The sequence below is a fragment of the Mauremys reevesii genome, linkage group 7, assembly GCF_016161935.1.
Source record: "Mauremys reevesii isolate NIE-2019 linkage group 7, ASM1616193v1, whole genome shotgun sequence".
Taxonomy (NCBI): Eukaryota; Metazoa; Chordata; order Testudines; family Geoemydidae; genus Mauremys; species Mauremys reevesii.
The window spans coordinates 55,398,804-55,421,686 of record NC_052629.1 but is presented as its reverse complement, the minus strand read 5'-3'; the positions used below and the strand labels follow the sequence as shown (position 1 = coordinate 55,421,686).

Here is a 22,883-nt window from a genome sequence, read left to right as displayed (position 1 = left end):
CTGCATGGTGATGGGGGTTGAGTGCAGAGGGTAAGGGTGGTGGTAGGTATCAGGGCTGGTTGGGGAACATACAGGTGTTGGAGGCAGCTGGTGGTGGTAAGAACCTGAATGCTGGGGAAAGGTGGTTTGAGCTGACATTGGGGCACAAGGCAAAAAGCTTTGGGACGGGGGGGGGGAGTAGCACGGTAGTGCTCTGCTTGCATGGCAACAAGTGACTCGATAGAGTCCGCTTGGCGCGACAGGATGCTTAGCAGCCGCTCTGTGCTTTTCCTCTTGGCCACTGCATTTCTCTTGCGGATCTTGCTTTCCTTCTCTCTCCACTCCTTCAATTCCTTACTCTCTCTAGCAGAGTGATGAAGAACAGTTTTCAGCATGTCCTCTTTGCTCTTTCGGGGATTTTTTCTCAAATTTTGAAGCCTTTGTGCTGTGGAACATCTGCTCAGTCCAGTAGTCAAGGTCACTGTAGAAACCCAGAAATGACAACATTTAACAGGGGCAGCATTGTATCCACTATCTCCAGACATGAATTGTTACACTGAGGGAGTTCTCACTTTAGCATTCTTTTACCACACGCATAACACGACAGAAGCCACGAAATGGTGAGTGAGGGGTGCTTATAGAGGGAGAAATGGGGCTTGATTGATAGAGGGGAGCTGGTTGCTTCGGGTAATCTGGAGTGATAGAGGGGTTGAGTGAAGATGCAGCTGCAGGGGTGATCTTCACTATCTCCCTATCTCTTCACTAAGGAGTCTCCCAACATTTTTCACAGGACTTAATCCTGGAAGATGTCTCCCTGCTACGAGTCACTAGGGAACAGCGGGAGGCTCTTTTAGAGCAATGTGGATTCCGCCCGGGACCCTATGCGGCGTGCCTGTGTTCAGAAATGGTCCCCCCACCACTTGCAGCACAGTGGCGTGGACGCGTCAGCGTGACTGGGACAAGGGACACGGTGGCTCTGCCTATAAACCTGCGCAGGCATATTGCCCACGCTCTGGATGAAACTTTTGCTGAGATAACTGAAGCAGATTACCGCGACGTGATAGACCACATCAACGGGCTATTCCACATCTACTAGTCTGGCATGCATGCAGCCATAACCCCCCTTCCTCTCCAGAAACATTTCCACCCAGAAAATAAAAGCCGCTTACCGGTAACCCGCTCCTCTGCTTGTCCTTCTGCAACTGCTGGCTGCTGCGATTGGGTACTTTCCTCCTGGCTTGAGAAGAGCTCCTGGCTGCATGCCTCCTGGAAATCTGGGGTGTCTTCCCCCATCCCAGGAGCTTCACTCGCGGTTTCCTCCCCCACCCCCCGCCGCCGTCTCCGCCTCCGCCTCCTCCTGTCCCCCAGCCTGCTCAGATGTGTCCATCGTTGTCCTGGGATTGGCAGTGGGGTCACCCCCAAGTATCGCGTCCATCTCCCTGTAAAAACGGCAGGTCGTGGGGGCAGCTCCGGATCGGCGATTGCCCTCGCGGGCTTTGTAATAGGCACTCCGCAGCTCTTTAACTTTCACCCTGCATTGTAGTGCATCCCGATCATGGCCCCTATCCAGCATGGACCTTGATACTTGCTCAAAGATATCGTAATTCCTACGGCCGGAGCGCAGCTGTGCCTGCACAGATTCCTCCCCCCCAAACACTGATGAGGTCCATCAGCTCGCCATTGCTCCATGCTGGGGCTCGTTTGCCGCGTGGAGGCATGGTCACCTGGAAAGATTAACTGATTGCACTCCACACACACCTGGCTGCAGCAAACAGGAAGGAGATTTTTAAAATTCCCGGGGCATTTAAAGGGCGGGTCACCTGAGGCAAGAGCAGTAGAGTGCAAACTGATGAGCAGAGTGGCTGAACAGGAATTCTGGGATAACTCCTTATTCCCTGGAGGACAATTAAAGCGCTGGTGAGTGTCCACACCTGCTGAGCAGCGCTGGATCACCAGCGCTGCACTCCTTATACCCCTGCCGGGATGGGTTTTCAGCCAGCGCTGCAACCAGGGAGTTGCAGCGCTGGTTGTGCCCTGCAAGTGTGGACGGGGTGTAATTGCAGCGCTGGAAAGCCTCCACCAGCGCTGCAACTTGTAAGTGTAGCCAAGCCCTAAGTAAAGTTTAGCTCTCATGTTGTTCTGTTTGTGCCAGTGATCTATGGGTCAGACGTCTGTGTCTCCCCTGATTTATTTCCTGACACCACCTCACACTGAGTAAAAGTTACCAAGAGCTTTGGGTTGAAAGAACTCTGAGTAACACTGGCATATTTACAATACTGTTAAAACCACACATTCTCTGCTCTAGTTGTTTGGTCACAAAAGGGCTAGAATAGATTGTAAGTTTAAAATCTGTCCTAAGTAACAGGTAGGTTTATCTTTTTTTCCAAAAGCAGTCCAAGGAATGAGTTGTAATACAGAGAGTCACAAGTTTCCCCCTCTTTATGTGGGAGGGACAATTCATTTGCTCCTTTTCACAAAGCAGCTGACTCCTTCCCTATGCACCTAGTTAGCTACTCTGATAAAGGTGTGGAGCCCAATGCTCCAACCACCCACCACCACCACCTTTTGTCCATTTGCTCATACCAGGGAATAGTGTCAGGCAAGTTGCCCCTGTTCTCAATCCTGTGTAGTGGAATCCACAGGTGAGAAGGGAAGAGGGGTCTTACTTTCTTGTCACTATTGTGACTATTCTGTCTTTTGCTCTTTACAGAACAAAAATCACATTCAAGACCCACTATACCAATACGTTTTGTATAAGTGTTTAATGAATAAACTGAATAAACAGAAACATATGAGGACTGGCTACGCTGCTGCGCTGGCTGGTTTCTGGCTGTTTCTAAAGCAGAGCACAGTGAGCACATAGGGCTCACAAGCGATTTAAAGGGATTCTACTCACTCCTTACATGTTACTGTGGCCAAGCTAGAGTGTGGACCTTCTACCTCTTTAAAGGTAAATTTCCAAAGAGTTCTGTGGGTTTTGAAGCGAGGTAACTTATCTTTTTTTCTTCTCCCTTAACCACTTTATGAATGTTTTGCTCTGAGTTTTTAGTTTCACGTGCTACTATGATGGCACACAGTGGGTCAATTTCATTCCTGCAGTAACTCCATTGATTAATCCATTAGTTGCCTAATGGATTCATTTGCCTTATTATGTTCTGCCTTACAGTCTGTGGCATGTGCCTTTGTGACACAGAACTACATTAGCAAGAAATAATTATTTACAGTAGGACTAATGGAGAAGGGAAGCCATAGCCCCTACATTAGCTCTAGAATAAAGTCAGAGTTTAAGGCCCAAAGAGACCACCAGATCATCTAATCTGACCTCCTGTATATCACAGGCCCCCAACACAGCCCTGGACTCCCACACACAGTCTGTTATCAGCTACTAATACTGACGTGGTTACAACACATTTAAACAGAGCTGTTCCAATATTTGCTAGAATCCCACCACTCAGGCCATGGGGCCCCAAAGCTTTTCAAATCCTTCAGTGAAATTTGGGAGTAGATTTTAGCAAAACTCAGGGAAAAGGCTCACGTGTACACCTCCTGTAAACCATAGTCACCAAGCTATCATAGCTTTGAAAAGTACATCAGCACTCATTGTCTGGCAAACCCCAAGAGAAAAATGATATTTGAGAAAATCTGAACCAGCATTCAGGAAAAAAGACTTCATAAGTTATCTACTGCATGGCTTGAAGAGTTTGGGGCTGTTTCCTATAGCATGAACCTATACTCAACCACATGTAAGTGGTTGTCATCATGAACACCAGAATCATTTATGCCAGAACTTGCTACGCTTCACAGATCTGTGGCAATCTGCACTGTGGCCATCATGAGCATCTCTGTCTGAGGAAAGCATAGTGGCAAAAAGAGTAAGCAACTCAGTGCAGATTAAAATGAGACAGGGGACTGGGAGTAGGACTTCAGCCTTACAGCTACTGCTTGTGACTCCCACATCTTTAAATCTCTATTCTAAGGCTACATCCTGAGCTCAGTGAAGTCAGTGTGAGGCTTTGCACTAACTTTAACTGGATTTGGATCAGGTCCCTATTGTACATTCTCCAGTGTTTTTTCCAGACTAGTTTTAAATAACTCAAGCATTTAAGAGACTAGCACCACTTGCTGTGGGGAAAATGTAGAATCAATGTATCCCTGTCCTTCCCTATGAAGGTAAGAACTGCTCTTTTGAAATTTCACCCAAATAAATACTTAAAGGGAGCCTTTCAGAATACTATGTAAACTCTGCTTTGCAGTAACTGAAAGCAGCTTAATGCATTAGGTTTCAAAGAAGCCTTATTTATTGTGACAAATCAAAGTGATGCCAAGGTACTCATCTGCCACAGAACTAATTTTTCATGTCATTTGTGTTAACAAGAGACAAAAAAAGGTTTTCTTTTATTTATTTACCTGTGTTGTACAGACTGGAAACAGCAAAAGCTCAGTTACAAAACAAAGTAAAATTTCATACATGCGCATGTGCTGCAGGTGAATCCTGTGTTGTGTGTGTTGTGGTTAGTGTGACCAGATAGCAAGTGTGAAAAATCAGGACCCTTTTTTCAGGGGAGGGTGGGTATAGTTGTGTATATAAGACAATGCCTCAACATGGCAACATCTGGTCACCCTTGTTGTGATTTGTGTTTTTTGTTTTACTGCCATCTACTCTGGAACACTACACAACTATTCAAAGTAACTAGTTCCCCAATTTTAGTACGATGGAGCCAGGTTGACATAGAATAGCTGAAGTATTCTGACTGAATACTCTGAAGGCCAAACCCAGGTCTAGAATGCAGAATCACTGTGGGCCTGGCTTTGAAGCCTTACTCAAGTAGCTTACTCCATTAATAGCCTCTTGGAGCAGATCCTTAGCTGGCGCAATTTGATTTGACTCATTGAAGTCAATTATACCAGCTGAGGATCTTTTCCAATGGGATGCTTTTTATGTAATAAGATGTCACAAAATGTGGATAAGGCTAGCTGAATTTGACCCTGTGTAGACAGAGGATGCATGCAGTGATATAGAAGAAGGAAAAGAAAGCCAGTATAACTCAGAAGCCCCTATCCTCTCTATATATGTAGCCAAACATTTTTTTTCATCCTCTTTCCCACATGTGGTTCCTGCTTGAGAGCCAAATACTCCCTGAGATAATCTGGGATTGCATAAATTAAGTATATTCTTCAGGTTCTTCAGGCTGAAATCAGTTCCAAAGGTACCTTTTAATGGCGAGGTGAGAGTAGTACACTCAGACCCTCTTCATCTGGTGCCTGAGAACACCACCCTGTGAATAATAGCAAATGTAATAGGTTTCCCATTTCATCATCTTTTAAATGTCATCTTTGGTGCATGTATGGAGGTGATCCCTGCAGAAAGCTGAATTTTCCATTTATGCAGCAGAAGTGATGTTCATATAGCAAGCAGTTGCTGATACCATGGCTAGAAGAAAGAGATGTATTTTGTTGTATTGAACAAATCCTGCCTATCATGAACTCTGATGTGCTTGGAAATACAGATGAATATTTTATTTCATTGTAGCTCATTGGACTCAGAACATTAGAATTTTCATCCAGGCTCTGTGCGATTCTAGTATCTGATTTTTGGAGTGTGAGACCTGGAAATTCTTTCCTTGAATTGTTACCTAAAGTAATGCTGAATTTTACAGAGTATTTAAATTTTTGTCAGACCTTTCTTTTATGTAATTCATCGAGCTATGTAAAGTGAAGGCTTTGATTTACATATCTTTTGAGACTCGCCTTTTGGTGACTGATGGGTAGAACTCCATAGCCTGGAAAGCAGATGTTGCTCACATTTATTCAATGTGCAAGGAAAGAAATTGCACTGGGGAACGTGAAAACAAGGAGCCAGATCTGTCCTCTGCCCTTTGACATAATGCAATAGATGGAACAATTGTAAAAAGTATTTAATTTGCATAGCAGAAAAATGAAAATTAACACAACTCCCTTATGACGACTCCTTACAGCATGCCAGAAAAACTCAGATGAAAATGAATGTCCTACTCAATGTTGTTGGAAGGCAGCATGTATTCTGCTAAGTGGGGAGAATCCTCTTACTACTTTCATGCTTTCAATGGCTACGTAATACTCTGCACTAATAATAATGCACTAATAGTGGGAAGGAATAGCTGCATAACCCCTCCACCTTGGTCTTGGCACCCTAAAGTTCAGAGAACTTTAAAATCAGACCCAGACTTGGCAGCTGGGCCATATCTCTACTAAAAATACAAATCCCTGGAAATGAAGCCTCCTGATCTCTGAGATTAGATTAAAATGTTAAGCCAGGAGTGATCTCTAGTGAACCAAAATAAAAATCATGTTGCACAGTCCTTAAAAAGGGAATGAAAAGTGCTACCAGCTCACTTTGCACAATGTAAAAGACTATAGAAGGTGGCAGAGAGTCAAGCCCTTATTTCAATCTTACCCCTGCATTGTCACTCTTTGGGACCCAGGCTAGACAGAACGTTTGGTAGCATAATGTAGAAGTTTTTAACAGAGTACATTTCCACATGAATCAGATCTTAGACCAAAAAACACATACTATATATAGAAGTAATGACAGGCCAGATCCTCAGTTGCTGTAGATCAGCATAGCTCCACTGAAATAAATGAAGCTTGGCATATATCAGATGTGTCCATGATGCTGGAATATTATTATACTCTGTAAGTGCTGACGTGTATGTTATTTTATCTAAATCAAGTCTCCGATTCAGCTGGCAATGCTAATATAGCACACTTGCCTTCCTTTCATGCTCTTATCCTTCTCCAGAATCCAAGGAAAAGTAAGTCTTTAATGTTGGGGTTGCTGAGCAAGCATGAAAAATTTGATCCAATGATGTGACATCAGCCTGAATGATGTGACGTGCCCCATTCATCTCAATGGGGGTTGACTCAGATACACCACCACCACCGACATTTAAACTGTTAACTCTTTCACTGCTCAACACATGCAACAGAGGTTCAGATGATCTGCGCAATCTACTGTACAGTTCATCTTAACGTGACATATGAGTGGGTTTTGGAACAGGCTGATGCTTTTCCAATCTGTTATTGAGAGAGTGGTTTGTTTCTTTCTTTGCAGCAAGCATGAGGGAGGACTTGAATCCAGTTTCAGCATCCTTCCTGGCATCTCCAAGGATCATCATCTCTTTCTCTCTTCAGGTGGGGTAGAGATGCCTTTGTTTTCTTCACCTCTCTCTTTTGAATCCCATTTCTCTTTAAAGGCACCTTTCATGGTTACATTCATGTACACAAGATCTAATGTAGCAAATGATATTTATATTTCTATACCTGCAGTTATAGTCGATGTTTTAATGCAAGCAATTTAAACCTAATACTGCTGCTGGAACCAGGAGCTGCATTATCTTCAGCTGTGAATTAACACACCCTGCTGCAGTCTACAGATTAGAGCTTTCTCCCAGACAACTCCCATTAGGACCGATATTAGGCTACTTCAGTATCCTGGTAGGTCAAATCCCAAACAATTATCATGAGAGAAGCCACATAGTTCTAGAAAGAGGGGAGGCTTTAGAAAGCCTGGCTACTGTGGCTGTCTGTCAGCTCTCTGTACAATGTTGCAATGAAAAAGAAGAGCAAACAGAGGAAAGTGGCTGAGACAGGGAGATGGTGAAGCAGTCAGCCACTTCATTGCTCTCTCAATGGTGGGGAAACAATTTCTTTTTAAACATCAGGCACCAGCAGCCAACAGTAGACAGGATATGTCACTGTTGCCAACATCCAGAACTGGTTTCTAAAAGCCATGAGAACCCCAGTGAAATGAAGTGAGTAGGCTTGGCTATGACTCTATTAGGCTCTTTTGCTAAAATTTTTGCACTTGCTACCCCTCTTTCAGCTCCACCTCTGGTAGCAATGTTTGTTGCCGTAGAGCAGGTAAATTTTCTGGAGCCTTTGACATTTTAAGCACTGTATTCTCTAGGCTACTTCAGTGCAGTATTAGATAACAGCATGGCAATGCTGATATCTCTTATAATTTTATCACCATGATATTTGATAGTTTTCTTAAAGTCTCAGCCCATGGAATTAGAGATCCTCATATATTCACTGATTTAAAAAAAAAGAAAGGAAAGAAAAGGAAAGGAAAAGAAAACTCATCCCAGCAAACAGGCTTGAAAGCATGATTAGAGTATACCTTAGAGAAACTCAGAAGGCAAAAAGAACATCTTATTTATATATTTTTAAAATCTCATGACTTTTTGAGGCTTAGAATTGGTAATACTGACATATCCATCTACTCCTTTTCTACCCTAGTAGAGGAAAACCTGAATAAGTAATAGCAAGGGCAGGAAATTAGGGGCAAAAAGTTTGTTGTAGACAGGCTTTTGTGTCATACACATCTCTGGTACTGAGCTCTTCCTCACAAATTTATGCGGGAGTTTGCCCTAAGTTTGAAATAATCAGAAATGAATTTTCTGCAACTAATTGCTCATAAGACAGATATCTGTGAGCTGTAAAGGATTCAAAGTGTAAGACTGGGGAAAATATTTTCCCCAATAGGCTACATAACTAATTTCCACCTAATGAAAATAAAAATTGAAACAGTTTGAAACAATGTATATTTAAAAAAAAAAAAGACAATTCAGAGATGAACCCAATGCCAAATCCAAATCTCACCTCTATGAGTACCCCACATGTCTGTTCTTTAATATATATCAGCCCCTCTCCATCCACCTATTAGCTTTTTCTTTCCTGTCTCACCCACACCTCTGGTCTGCCTCTCACCTACTCAGGGCTGTTGGTTCTGACAGCCTTGCATGCATAACATTTTCCCAAGATCAGAAGCAAAGAAGTGAAGCCTTCTCCAGTCATTAGATGTAATAGGGTTTGCCATGGGAGCAGGGAAAGGAGGGCCCTTCTTCAGTGGGGAATGGGGGAAATGCATAGTTCTGTGGCTGATCATCACTCCACTGCTCCTTTCTTTCTGGTAACTGCATATCCTGTAGCTAGGAGATTTATACACTAACAGTTTCTTTATTTCAGGTGCTTCTATCTGACAAGTGTTGGAATGTGACCCAAACTGTCCCATTTGAACAGCAATTCAGAAGTATGTTCTAGCACTAGCTAGCAATTTCCAAGGGTAACTTGCCTCACTAGATGTTGGTAGTAGATTTCTCTTTCTTTATGGATGAATCTGGTGCCCTGTAAAAAGGATATTTCCCAAAGGATCTGAATGACTGGTAGAGACGTTCATCTCTCTACTTCTTAAAGCTGACCATAAAATTTTAGTCAAATTCTTGCAAGTGCAATATTTTAAACATTTGACATAATTCAGGAGAGATGCAGCAAAAATTATCAAGATGTTAGTCAGCACAAATGACAAATGTTTAATTTCCATGTTAAAAATGCTGAGATGTCTATATGTAGTCACGATAGCCCCTTGTGATTTGAATGGGGCTATACGCTTATTTTAGATTCAGACAACATAAAAAAATTCTTTCAAATTTAACATTGATGCTATAGAAAAGCAATTTTTTGCAGGTATATTCCTCATCAGTCTTAGTTATCCATTTTTCAACCTCTTTAAATAAATGCTACCTATTATTATGAAGTTCTTCATCCATAGATCTCAAAGTGCTTAACAAAGATTAATAAACATTATATATCCCCGTTTTACAGATTGGGAAAATGAGGCACAGGGGAGTTAAATAACTACCACAAGGAAACACAGCAATTCAATGACAGGCAGGAATAGAACAGGGGTTCTCCACTCCCAGTCCAGTTTGCTATCCTGTGGATCACTTTGCCTCTGTTTAAAATTCTGCTTAGGCTCAAGGAGGATTTAAAGAAGTTAGGGTTAAAAGCTGAACATGCCATTTTTGGATAATCACAAATTACATTCCTGAGTTAACCCATTTTCTGAAATCAACTACCAGTATTTTAAATGCTGTTTAGACAGCAGAGAGCTGTCACTCTGGCTGAGTTGTATGAAATGTATATTCAAAGTTAACAGTTCAATGAGATTTACAGTTGCACTACAAGCCTGTTAGCCATTGGCCTGTAGGACACACAAGAAAGAAAAAGATAAAACAGCAAGAAGTGTGTGAACAATTTCGTGGGGTATATACCCCATGAGTGTGATTTGTATGCTAATTAAAATAAAGTGGATATGAACACTTTGGTAAACATGTTCTATATCAGAACTGAGTAAAACAGAAAATTCTCTTTGGCTGAGAGATACTAACATTGAGCAATGTAAATTAACACACCATAACTTAGGACCTGGTCCCGTGGAACTCTTACGTATGAGTTTTCCAACTTCAAATGAATAGTCCCGGTGAAATAGCATAAGTAAGGTTGTAGAATTGGGCCCACTTATGTCCTTTAGTAGATGAAGCATCATTTACAATCACAATTTCTCATCAGAGTAAAAACAAATTGTCAGTTTTTTAAGAAACAAAATCTCTATAGCCCTCTGATTTTGCCACATTAAAAATAACACTACTGCTAATACTGGAAAAAAATCCTTGCAATACATAAAAATACTAAAATGACTTATCTTATACTAATGAGAGTAAATACACTGATTTATAATAAACTCTTACTACATTCTTTAGGCTTGGCTCAAGTCAGTGTGTACAGACATTAAAATATTAATTTGCTTTTGATACTAACAGCCATAATCTGTAGCACTGCAGAGCTGCTCTGGCCCAATAACAGAACCCAGATGCATTCTGGTTAAATCAACCAGAATGCCCCTCTGAGTGCACATCACAGCTTCAGTCTGCCCCATACTGGCCCTGTCTTGATCACTGCTTTGAGGTGGTGAGGAACTGCTGACAATACTAGACACCACTGGTCTTTCCATGCCAAACATATAGCCACTTTTTCAAGGTGGAATGCTCCATATGTCATCCTCCCACTACCTATCTGTACAGGTGTTTAGACTTAGCTACAGATCTTAATGTAACTTAAGACAATTTTATACCAGAGCAACTTTATAAACTAGAACAAATCCCCAGTGTACTGGAAGTTCATCTGAACCATGAGCATGCCTACCTTGTGTGCTAGTGGTTGGTTGAAAGTTATAAAATTTCTTGATGAGACCACTAAATAAAACCTAGTGAATTTTCTACTTACTATTGGGGGATACTGTTCCAACTGCCAACAACAAAATCCTGACCTTTTGTGGGGGTCTAGTCCTGTGAAGAAGGTATAACTCCTGTACTCTGGCTAAACTCCAGTAGGAGTAATTATATTCTGTCTGTGTAAAATTTCTCCTGTAGCTTCAGTAGGATATGGATATTTTCTTCATTACTTGCCTTCTTGAGAGAAGCAGATGGCAGATAATGGCACTGAAAAGGAGTGATGGGGGAATGCTGCTACACAAGATAGTCCCACAATACTGCATAGCTGCCAACAGCCCTCTCCCAGGCCTTACTTGGCTAAGCCACTATGTAGCAAACACTGGGATACAACTTGAAGATGGGGAGTGGGGGAGTTAATGAATAAGTCATTCTGCTTGTAGCAGTCTCATTTCAAATTTGGAATAAATAGCATGCACTTTTTCCTCATAGTCAGTGTAGCTCTAATACCTAGAATCAGGAAAGGGGTTGGGGAGGGCCTTGGCAAAAACCAACTATTCCCTCTCTTGTCTCAGGCATCCCTCAAAATCTACCTATAGCACCAGCAAGGATTTTTGAACCGTTCTTGGTGAGATACTTTTCCCCACGAATGATTAGATGAAATCCACACAATAACAGCATCTCTGTAACTGCATCTACTTCATAGAGGCCATTGAAGTCTTACTTAAGCAGAACTGGGAACAGAATTCATCTTCCTCTCTGTTTTTATACCACACTAATTGCCATTGTGTCTTGAGGTGCCCTATTATTTTATTAGGACACTACTAATTTCAAAATATGATTCAAATAGGTAACTTTCCCAGATTTGGATGTAGTAGAATTTTGCACCTGTATGGCACAATGGACAATTATCACCTTGTTGGTTTAAATTTTGTCTGGAAGACAGCAATGGGTTTTTTGTTTAACATTCTACGTTGCTTTTAATGTTCTAAATCATTATCTTTAAATTAAACGTTCTGATGCCTCCCAAAATGTCAAACATATAAATATTATCATTATAAATTGTCAGACTCCATTGTACTGAAAATATCCTAAATGTAATGCAACTGAAGAAAAAGAAAAGGGGATAAAAACCTCATAACTGTTAACATTTTCATTACCAAGAAAGAATCGTTAATATTTTCTCTTGCATGTTAATTTCATTGCATCAGAGTGTTTATTTTAAAAATATGACATACTCTAAACTGACTTCTTTTCAGACTACAAAAAGTGAGATAAACCCTGTATTTAGTTATCTAGGCAGGATTTCCCCTTTAGAAATGGCACTGCAAATAATGGTGGAAAAGAGCAGTGTGGGTGAAATTCAGAGGCATAACAACTTATAAGTTCACTTGGCAGTTAATGGTTAGAAAATGAGCACTGACTCAGACAGCTGGAGAACAATAAATTATTTTTGTGGCATATCACAAATACAGCATCATATTGATTACTATCAAAGAGATCTGAGTGCTTCTGTGAAATTCTCTACTGCTACTGCAATGCCATATGCAGATCCGATGAAAAGAGCAAGTAAGTAGCTCCTATGCTACTGGCAGAGTACAATACAAACCAAAAGGAATGATTATTAAATCCGAAGTCTCAAATTATTACTCACTTAGCAATGAAGCAAGAAGAGAGAGAAAATTATGGGTATTTTCTGGAGATGTGCCAGTGCTGAAAACCAGCCAATTTTCATGAGTATTTCTGCCTTCTGGTTAAAATGTAAATGGCAACAGTTGACCTCAAATTGCTCATGTTTCTACAGATTTGAAAATCATACCCTTTTCTTTAAAAAGTGATATCACACACTGTAGTGTTATGTAGTGTGGTGTGATCAGCAGAGTCAGAAGGGACATGCCATATAGCACGAGAAGCAAGGGTGAAAGAAGCATTTTACTGCAAAGCCATGGTGAAATGAAGAAGTAAGTTGCAAGCATCTTTTTTTTCTTTTTTAAAGAGTGATTAGTGGGGCAAATTCTTGGGGCTATTTATTGAAATTTGGATTAAACCAAACCATGGTTGGGCTGGACTGTGGATTTGCTGCAAACCCTGTGTACGTGTCAGCACCTAGGAATACCATCCCCAGAGGAGTACAGGAAAAGAATCATACTTCATAGAGACACAGTTCCTTCTTTGTTCAGGGGGGTTGTAATTTTTAATTAGACCCTCCTCAATCCTATACTGGCTCTGTTTGGTACATTGTGGGAGGTGTGGATTCTTGGCTTAGCTCACTATCTGTCAGTCCCTGCTTATTTGCAGAGGGTGGGGAATAGCAAGCACATGGTACCTGCTTATTTCTACATGCTCAATCTTCCCCCACGTAGGGTTCCCATGTGGGTGCACAGTTGAATGGGACAGTCGAGCCCTTTGTGATCCATTCATATTTGCTTTCCATGAACATTCAAGCACCAAGTTTTATTTACGTAAATACTTGCAAAACTCTAATTTTAAGCACAAATGCTCAAAAATCTCACAAAGGAAATATCTAATTGTATAATCTGTTGTAAAGCTGCTAATCTGTGCTGGGTTAGATATAAAATATCCAGTCAGGAAACAGAAGTGATACCATACGTTCTGTGTAATTAACCAACTGTGAATATTACAATCCAATATACAACTCAACATTCACTCTGTTTTGGTTAGTTATGTATATCACTTGGGATTCTTTGTGCTCCTAGATTGGATGCACAGCTAATTTATGTAGCATAGATATTGAACTGTGCATTTGCATTTTGCAGTCTATTGGTTATGTACATAAGTAAACCAATCAGATGAAAATCACATGCTGTTTCATGTAACTAATCAACACAGTGTGAAATGTGAATATTCACAATATGCAAATAATAAGCAGATCTCAAACTATTTTGGGGGAAGGGGAAAGTATAAATAATTTAAAATAACAAATACACTGAAGAATTTCTCAGTCTGTTCCTGGGCAATTTCCAAGCAGAAAACAGTGAATATAATCAAAGTATTAAGTACTGAGCAATTGCTCAGATCTTGTTTAGGTACAGCAAGGGAAGAAACCCCACAATGTTCTTCAACTCCAGCTTCCCCGTGTGGAGGGACAACCTCTAGGGCGTCAGAGGGTAATTAGTTTCCATGGCCTATTCTGTACTGAGCTTCTCTGAGACTATCAATGAGGGTACCACTGGATGCCAAATAAGATGGAAGTTTTGGGGTAGTTAAAAATGTGAAAAATATGCTCTCAGAAAATTTTTTGAATGGCAAGTTCTTGAACAGAATTGTATTTGATGGATACATAATCAAATCTCCCATAAAAACTATGGTACAAATCAAAATGTACTCCTAAAGTCAGAGGTACCAAAAGTTACTGGAATATTAACACCTCTCCAAACTAAGCACATCTGGTAACTGCATTTGGAAGAATTCAGCTTTATATAGTCTTTTTGATTTGGTCATCCATGACTGTGATCCTTTCCCCATTCAGGTCTATGGCAAAACTTCCTTCTATGGTGCAATATATTTAAATCCTGCCAGATTTTCAAAAGTGGCCTCATATTTTAGGTTACCACAACTTTTGAGTTCCCAGCTTTACACATCTAAGGTGTGATCCAATGCCTATTGAAATCAATAGAAAATCTTTCAGATTACTTAAATGAACTGTGGATCAGGCCCATAATGCCTGATTTTTCACAAGTGCTTAGTACCCCCAACACAGTTGACAGTCAATGTATGTTCAGCACATTTAAAAATTGGTCCTAGGTTAGTATGGTCTTGAAAACAGTGATCTACTTCCACTTTGTAAGTGGGGGGGAAAGGCTGGTTTTGTTTCCTGGCATACAGGATGCTTAGTGCTAAAAAGAACAAGGAAAAGCGTAGAATTAGGGTGAATCTGGACAATTATAAATAGAGATGGGAATGACAAGGAAAAGAGGCAATGGTAAAAGTGAGAGAAGACAAACAAGATGAAGTGAGAAGAAGGCAAAAAAGAAGAGATGCAGGGAGAAAATTAAATCAGGAGATGTTTGAATTGCAATTTTGAGTGCCTGATAAAATTAATTTACATTAAAGTTACCCATGGGGACTTTGATGGGACTGTAAGTCAAAATGCACTCATTACTTTAAAACAAAAAACAAAACAAAAAGCCACATCCACAAAAAATATTGAAGTGTGAAACTACGCAGAAGTATATTTGTATCTATTCTTGGCACAACTTTCCTCTTGCAGGCTTTTTCTTATTGTTTTTCCCTTGAGACTTGCTGAATTTCTCTCGAGTCTTCATGAAATGAGTATCTGATTGTGAGATCTGCATTTATAGGTTTTGCTATTCCTTAGGTGACTGACTTTAGAGCTGGATTTTTTGTTTATTTCTTTGCATTTTTAACTGATTACTTTGAGACTTTGACTGCCTTTGTTTCTATAGAGAAAACTAGTCTGGATTTATTATCTCTTTTCTATTTCATGTCTTTTGGGAACATTGCAGTGGCTGCGGGCTACACAATTAGCTAACAGATCTCTTTATCTCTCTGTTTTCTTTTCCTCTTTAGAGATAATCCAAAAATGCACAACTTTTCACAGACACAGCAAAATAGTATTTGGAGACAATTTAGCCCATCCTCTTCCTAAGTTCAAGATGACCAAAACAATAATCTGTGTTTGCAGAACAGTTCAGCAAACGTTATTTTAGATAAATTACATCCTATATACTAAGATGATTAGCAGTTAACCTGTCCTAGTAGAATTTGTAAGTGCAAGTACTTCTAATACAGATTTCCATTTCTTCTTGCTGACTTCAGAGCTGCATTAGGCTTTTTAATGTTGAGACCAGACTCAGATGAAGAGGAGAGAAACAAGTTTTGATGACATCATGAGGAAGTAGGCGTTAGCACCAGAGTTACTCCATTAAATAACCTGCATCCTGTAATTATCACAGACATTTATAGTTACTCAGAAATGGTAAAATATGTGGTGATCAAAAGAGAATACCTGATAAAGGAATCTCACATTTTGTATGTGAAAAGAAGACAATTTCTTCTGCAAGTGGTACTGCAGCAGTCCTTTAATGGGTACTATGTGCAGCAAAGGGAAAATGGCTTGCCAGGTGACCCATTTCAATTTAAAATCATGTCACATCTCTACCCTGAAGAATTATCTTGTCTTCAATAGGACTGTTGGGGTTATCTTAATAGTTTTTTAGCATTCAGCACCATTTCCTTAGGTTTGCTGAGAGAAGGGGAAAACCTTCACAGCAACATGGGTAGAAGAAATAAAAGGAGATCAGTGAGAAGGGGTGGGGAGAAAGCAGCTTAACTGTATTGTGAATTCACTCTTCCCCCATAAATCCCTGCATGACCCACTCTAAGGTGAGCAACTGAAACATAGGATCAGATAATCAGCTGATGTAAATTGTCATAGCTGCACTGATTTTCATAGAGCTAGAACTATTAGCATAAATCATACAGAATTTAAAAGTAAACAATGAGTTTTCTATAGATTTTTGGGTCCATCAAATAGAGGTAATAAAATATTATATCCTTCTATAGAATTCTATAGGACTGTCAAGGCGCCAACTGCAGCAGGTTTGTCTTCTACCAACAGACTGAACAAAGGTGATCCTGGCAGGGACTGCCTGATGGATTGCGCTTCCTGATTGGCAGGGGGCAGTGCTAAGCTAATATTTGACTCAGCAGCAACCAGAACTCACTACCTGTTCAACACATTCCACCCCACAGCTGCATTTGATCCCGTTTCCTGCACCTGCTTCTGCTCCCATCCAGCCCATGCCTGCTCCTGTCCCTGCCTAGCCTGCTTTTATGCCCACTCCAGTTCCTGCCTTTCTCCATCCTTGACCCTTGAGATTCTGGCCTCCGACTCTGCTTCCCAACCATGCCTCTGGGTGTCCATTGGCCCTGATTCTTTACACCGGCTCAGTTTGGTTCCACTCTAACCTCCAGGCCTGGTCACCCCTATGGTTCTGACCATCAGGTTTGATCACCCACTTCCTGATCATGATCATGACCAGGTCATGATCCTGATAAAAAAGGCTTAAAAAATCCTACACAAAGGATATCATTCACTATTAAGAGCCTCTTCCAATGGCCACTGAAGCCAATGGAAAGAACCCCCATTAACTTTAAAGGATGCTGGATTAGTCCTTTACCTCTGTACATTTTCAGAAAGATTTTTATAAAATCCTATTTCATTTCTATAGAACCATACTGCTCTGACCCATATAAAATTCTATAAGGTTTAAAGGGCAAGACTAGTCCAATGGTGCCAGTTCTCCAGCTCCATCTGTCTCAACCAAGCTAAATTCCACTTGTCTCAGACACTCTTAGATTCCGGGCATATAAAGTATATTATGCCCCCACATGTGAAATATCAGGGGAAATTGGCCAGTATGTAATATTACAATTAGGTCTCAATCCTATACTGAGCTCAGCCTTGTGCCTCCACAGAATTCACAGTGGGATTGGGCCCTTATTGTTTATATATAGTAGAGTGTGATTTAACATGCATAATTATATTTTATAGTATTTATTAAACAGCTATATTTGTTCGCTGTGGACTAAAAGCTGTGGACTAAAAACCCTTGAGCTGCTATAACATGAAGAAAATGGCCATGTTTCTCAGCACCATTACTATTTTGCACATGTAGTGCAGGCACTTCTGAAATATCATTGCATACCATATCTCAGACTTATAACAATGGCTTTAAAAAGAATTGTCAATACAGTGGTAGCCCAATAGGACTCAAAACAACATAGGGATTTTCTCATCGGGGTTCAGAACAATTCTCTGCAACTCTGCTCCTTGAGCTAATGTTGGGTTTTGATGCTTATACTGGCAACTTTCTCTGATGAAAATTTTTAAAGTGGAAAGTGGGAGGATGGAGCATGTGAGCAAAGGATAAGCAATCCACAACCAAATCAATTCACAACCAAAGAAGGTTTCACCCAAAACACAAAGATTAGATCCAGATGCAAACTTTCCTTAAATACTGTGGGGTTCAGCCTTTGACATTTTGGTTCAGAACACTCTCTCTAGAAGGTATCATTTAAGAATTTAGGCAATCTCCTGAGGCTGGCAGGTGACATACAATTACGTTTTCTAAAACAATAACTGTAACAATGATAAGGTGAACATTGTCAAGTATATACAATACCACTCTACATGTCTTTTATTCCTGATTCTGCCGTTAACTTGGGCAAGTCACTCAACTTATCCATGCTCTTTTACCTGTCTGTAAAATGAGGAACATCTGTAATGACTTTTGTAGATCTAAGGATGACAACTCTTATAAAAGTGGTGCTGGTGAGACAACAGTAATGATGGCTTGCATGTGGACTAAGCTTCCACCTCAAGAGATTTAAGAGGCAATGTATTCATTCATTTAATTTTAGTATTTCATTCACGATTTGGTGGGTGTGACTGTAGCTGTACTTTCATACGCAACTATAAAAATAGCAACTTCTTAAACAGTTTTGCTCCCTGGGTGAAATTCATCTGTGTCCAGAAAGCCAGCATGAAGTCTGTGGAACACTTAAGTCTCACAGAGCTTAAGTGGGACTTAAACGGCACATAAGGCACATATTTTCAAGGCTTAAGTGGGATTTAAGTGATCCTGCAGCCATTGACTTCTATTGTAAAATGCCCGCTGACTTTGTTGGCATGGGGTTGGGCTGTAAGACCCAATAAGTTATGTGTGCACTACTCCACTGAAGACATTGGACTTATATGGATACTACTGAGGCTATGTTTGGATTGCAAAATTCTTATTGTTGGTGTGATACACAAGGAGCAAAGACTTGAGCAAGACTCTTAGGACCAGATTCTTGTCACCCTTACTTTTTTTCAGGGGTAGCATACTAATAAAACAACTCCATTGAAATCAATTAGGAATGAGATTTACTCAACAGGAGCAAGGGTATATCAGTCTGGTACCTTCAGTGCAGGTTAAATTTTCAGGGCTGAAAGAATAAACTTTTTATTTTTACTTACTAATCAAGGGCCTTTCATATGAAGTCACAAATAACAGCTTATAATTAAGGCTACATTTTAGTCACTGGTATTTTTAGCAAAAATCATGGACAGGTCATGGGCAGTAAATAAAAATTCACAGCCTGTGACCTGTCCATGACTTCTCCTATATACCCCTGAATAAATCTTGGATGCTGTGGGGGGAGGCTGCCCAGGGGCACCATGGGTGCTGCTATTGCTGGGGGGTGAAGGGACGCAGCGGGCCGAGACTGCCCCAGTAGCTGCAGGTTCGGGTGGCCCAGGGGCTGCCTGAGCTGCTCAGGTGGCACCCAGGCCAGCTTCACCAGCCGCTGCAGAAGTCCTGGAAAGTCACGGAATCTGTGACTTCTGTGAGAGACTCACAGACTTACTAATAATATGTTTGTGTTTTATGCACTACATAGATTATATGTTAGGGATCGCTCTTAAACAAAGCATTTATTTTTCCATTCCCCTTCAGGTTTGATAACATTACATGACATAAGATTCAAACAAGCTGGAGGCTTCTAGTCTTTTCAGTTTTAAGTGCTTGTTCCTATACAAGTCTGAATTAATTCCCAATGTGAGTGGATATTGAAACCAAGAGATTTATTAGAGAAAGTGAAGGCATAATACTGGGCCAGTTGTTTGAAAAAGAAAATGTCCATTTTCCCAGGCCCCACTTGACTGTATTTAAGAACTAAAGTGTAACTTGAAAGAGATTTTAAAAAGACTTATTTTAGCAGTGTTAAGAAAAAAATATGGCTGAAGAGTTAGCAACAACAAAAGCTCTTTTTTGAATATTAAAAACATTGCCAAGATATTCAACTTATTTTTCTATTGTTCAGTGAAGTGTTGCTTGCCTTCCTACTGAGCACATCGTGTTCAATCCGTAATGCAAATAGATTCAGTTCCAATTCATTTCATCCCCATGTTTTACTTATTTGTATCCCACAGAGCCATTCTTTTGATGCCAGATATCTGTTCACTTTACTTCATTTTTTTTTATTTTTTCATTTATTCATTTCCCCACTGCAGAGCTGAGCTAGACAGTCTATCTGTCAATAAGGTAAATTTGAATACATGGGTATTTATCTAGAATGATAATGGTCAGCTGCTATTAAAACTGGCGAGATGAATATCTTACATGGATTTGTATAAAATCATTGTGTAAGTCTGATTCTTACCTTTTGAATATGGCCACCCAGGTCAGATATGATTTTGAAACTTAAAACTCTCCCATTAAAAAAAACAACCTCTCAAGTAGATAAGTATAAATAGATCCACATATTATATTTGTATATATAGGGATGTATTGTTAGGCTTGCTTTGCCTAAGAATTAGCCAAGGTGAATATCATTATAGTGGGTTAAACTTAACATTATTGGACTCCTTGGCTGAAATGTAGACCAGGTGTGAACCTCCACCCCAAGATTATATACTCAAATGTACACTAAGCAAATCTGAATCCTTCCCACCATCAGACATTGTTTAGAGAACAAACAAGGCTGTGCTATGAGGTATGTTTGATAAGGTGTTTCTTTCAGTTAGCCCATTTTGCATGTTCCTCCAGTTGCCCAATGGCACACCTCCCAGAGCACATGTTCTGATTGGCTTTGTTCTTAACATATCCGAAATATTTTCATCTTCTCTTTAAATAACCTTAGCGATAAGGGGTGGTTGAGTTCCATGAAAAAAATCTCCCTTGTTATAAATTCATTCAGTTTAACACTTAGTACTGTTCTAAGGCACTTGCTTTCTAAGGCATTAGATGTTTGTCTGTACCTTTGGTTGATTACCAGTTTTCACATCTGTATGCTAAGATGAAAACAAAATTTAAGTTGAAGATTCCATGTTGGTTGTTAAGTTGTAGATTTTTTTTTTATGATCACACCTTGTTTAAGTTGGCGAATGCAAATGCTGTCTTGCCAGTTTGTGATATTTCCCTCTTGATATCCCAATTGGGTTGCACATTACTGCCAAGGTATGTAAATTGGCTCATTTATTGTAATCCTTTGCCTTCTAAGGTAATGCTTCAGTTGGAATAGCTGAGGTTCTCATTTGATTTGCTTTGTGATAAACGTTAACCCCAACACTTTTCTGATTCTGGACAGCCTTGTGGTTTTTATGAGTATGTTGGTTGAGCTGACACTCTGAGCTATGCCATCAGCAAAATCTAGGTCTTCTATTGTGTGCTAAGCACATGGCTATTTCTTAATTTGGAGCAGCAATAAAGATCTTGTGTGGAACAGTTATTCTTGCATGAGGAGGTGGAGTGTTGCTGCAGAGGTGAAAAAATTCACACCCCTACACAGGAGGGCAGCACACCACCAGTCTGTAGAGCAACACAAGGAACTGCAGGGTGTGGTTTCTGTGATGTTAGAGCTGTGTAATAGATGAATTAAGTAATTGAATAGTTAAATACAAGCTCTCCTTGCTTAATAAAAGACCGCTCCCCATACTAAAGGGAGGTTTACCACTGTATCAGGAGAATTACTGGGATGCATGGTGCCTCAGAAGCACAATTCGTCTTGGGGTTCCTTGGTTATACAGGGAAGTGGAGGAGTAATTGAGACATCTCTTCATATAGTAAAGCAAATTCTCTCTCTGGCTGTTGTGTATTGTGGTTGAGCCATGATGAATTCTACTCCCTTTTTCTGCTCACTTCTTCCCAGAGATTTCATTGTGACATTTCCAATCATTTATTTTTGGTGTATAAATGGGACCTGAGCACTTCTGAAAATCTGGCCCTTAGTAAATGCTTTCTGAAAGTAGATCCCCTTTTCAGCTCTCCAAATCTGCCAAGGAAAGTTTATGCTTTTTGAGTCTGTAATCGCTGCTATCATGACACTACCATATTGTCCTAACTAAAATGCTTGTCAGCCACAAAGTTATTATCCCAGTGGGAATCCCTAGCAGAGGGATGTAAGATAAAACTGTGATTAAAGAAAACAGGAAATAAAAAAAGAATGAAACAATAAAAGACTACAGGAACTTTATTGAAAGATTTGGGGTATCTTTATGTGATGTGAAGAAAATACTTTCTTGCTGAAGGACATTTCCTAGAACTGAGCTAAGATCTGAAATGAGAAATTAAATTGCTTCGTGTTAGTTTTTATTATTATCAAGTTGCTAAGATTTTGTGTTGAAATATCCTCCTCCCATATAATCCCTTTCTCCTTTCATTCATTAAGACAATTTGTTTCTCTGTCTCATGGTTCTCTCTTTGTTAAAAGATTTTGATGGGAAATAGTGGGAAATGAATTAGCAATACTCCTAGTTAGAAGCTTGCATAATAACTTCAGAGGCATTAGCAGCTAATTCTTCTCAACAGGTAGACAATTCTGCCTCCCTTTGATAATTCCAACACCACATTTCATTTGTGTTTTATGGTGATGTGATGTTGCACTCCATAATGTTTTATGGAAATATGCTTGAGTGTGAATATGATGTAACTGGAATATGCTTTATGCAAAAGGTCTCTTGTAAGGTATCATAACAAGATTAGAACCTACTGAATATATTCCTCCTATTTGTATGCAGGTGTAACAGGGTGCTGGCTAGGAGAAACAAGCCAGGCCTCTGTTAGTCCTGTTCCAGAAGAAGAAAGGTATTAGTTGGGCTGGCTGAGGGGCTACACCCTAATTACCAGAGTGGATCCATCTGCAGGCCTGAGTAGCCAGCCTGCCCTATAAAGCTGGCTAAGAGACAGGAAGCAGGGGGAGACAGGAAAGGGAGGAGTGTGGGCTCTAGATCCCTGCTGACTGGGAAGTTAGTAGTCTCCCAGAGTGTTGGTCTCTGTAAATATCTGTAAATAATAGGTGGTGGGAACGGACACAAACAATAAAAGGACA

General features: G+C 40.2%; 1 long non-coding RNA gene across 2 annotated transcripts in view; it reads left to right on the top strand.

The window, feature by feature from the left end:
* LOC120369499 overlaps positions 1–12,945 on the top strand; it is a 36,034-nt gene extending 23,089 nt beyond the window's left edge. The window contains exons 2-3 of one of the 2 annotated variants that reach the window (XR_005583187.1): positions 7,070–7,149; positions 12,832–12,945. This is a non-coding gene — a long non-coding RNA (uncharacterized LOC120369499). Of the gene's footprint in view, positions 1–7,069; positions 7,150–7,284; positions 7,342–12,831 lie in introns of those variants that run through there. The other variant, XR_005583188.1, reaches the window with a different exon arrangement.
* The last annotated feature ends 9,938 nt before the right edge of the window (positions 12,946–22,883 follow it).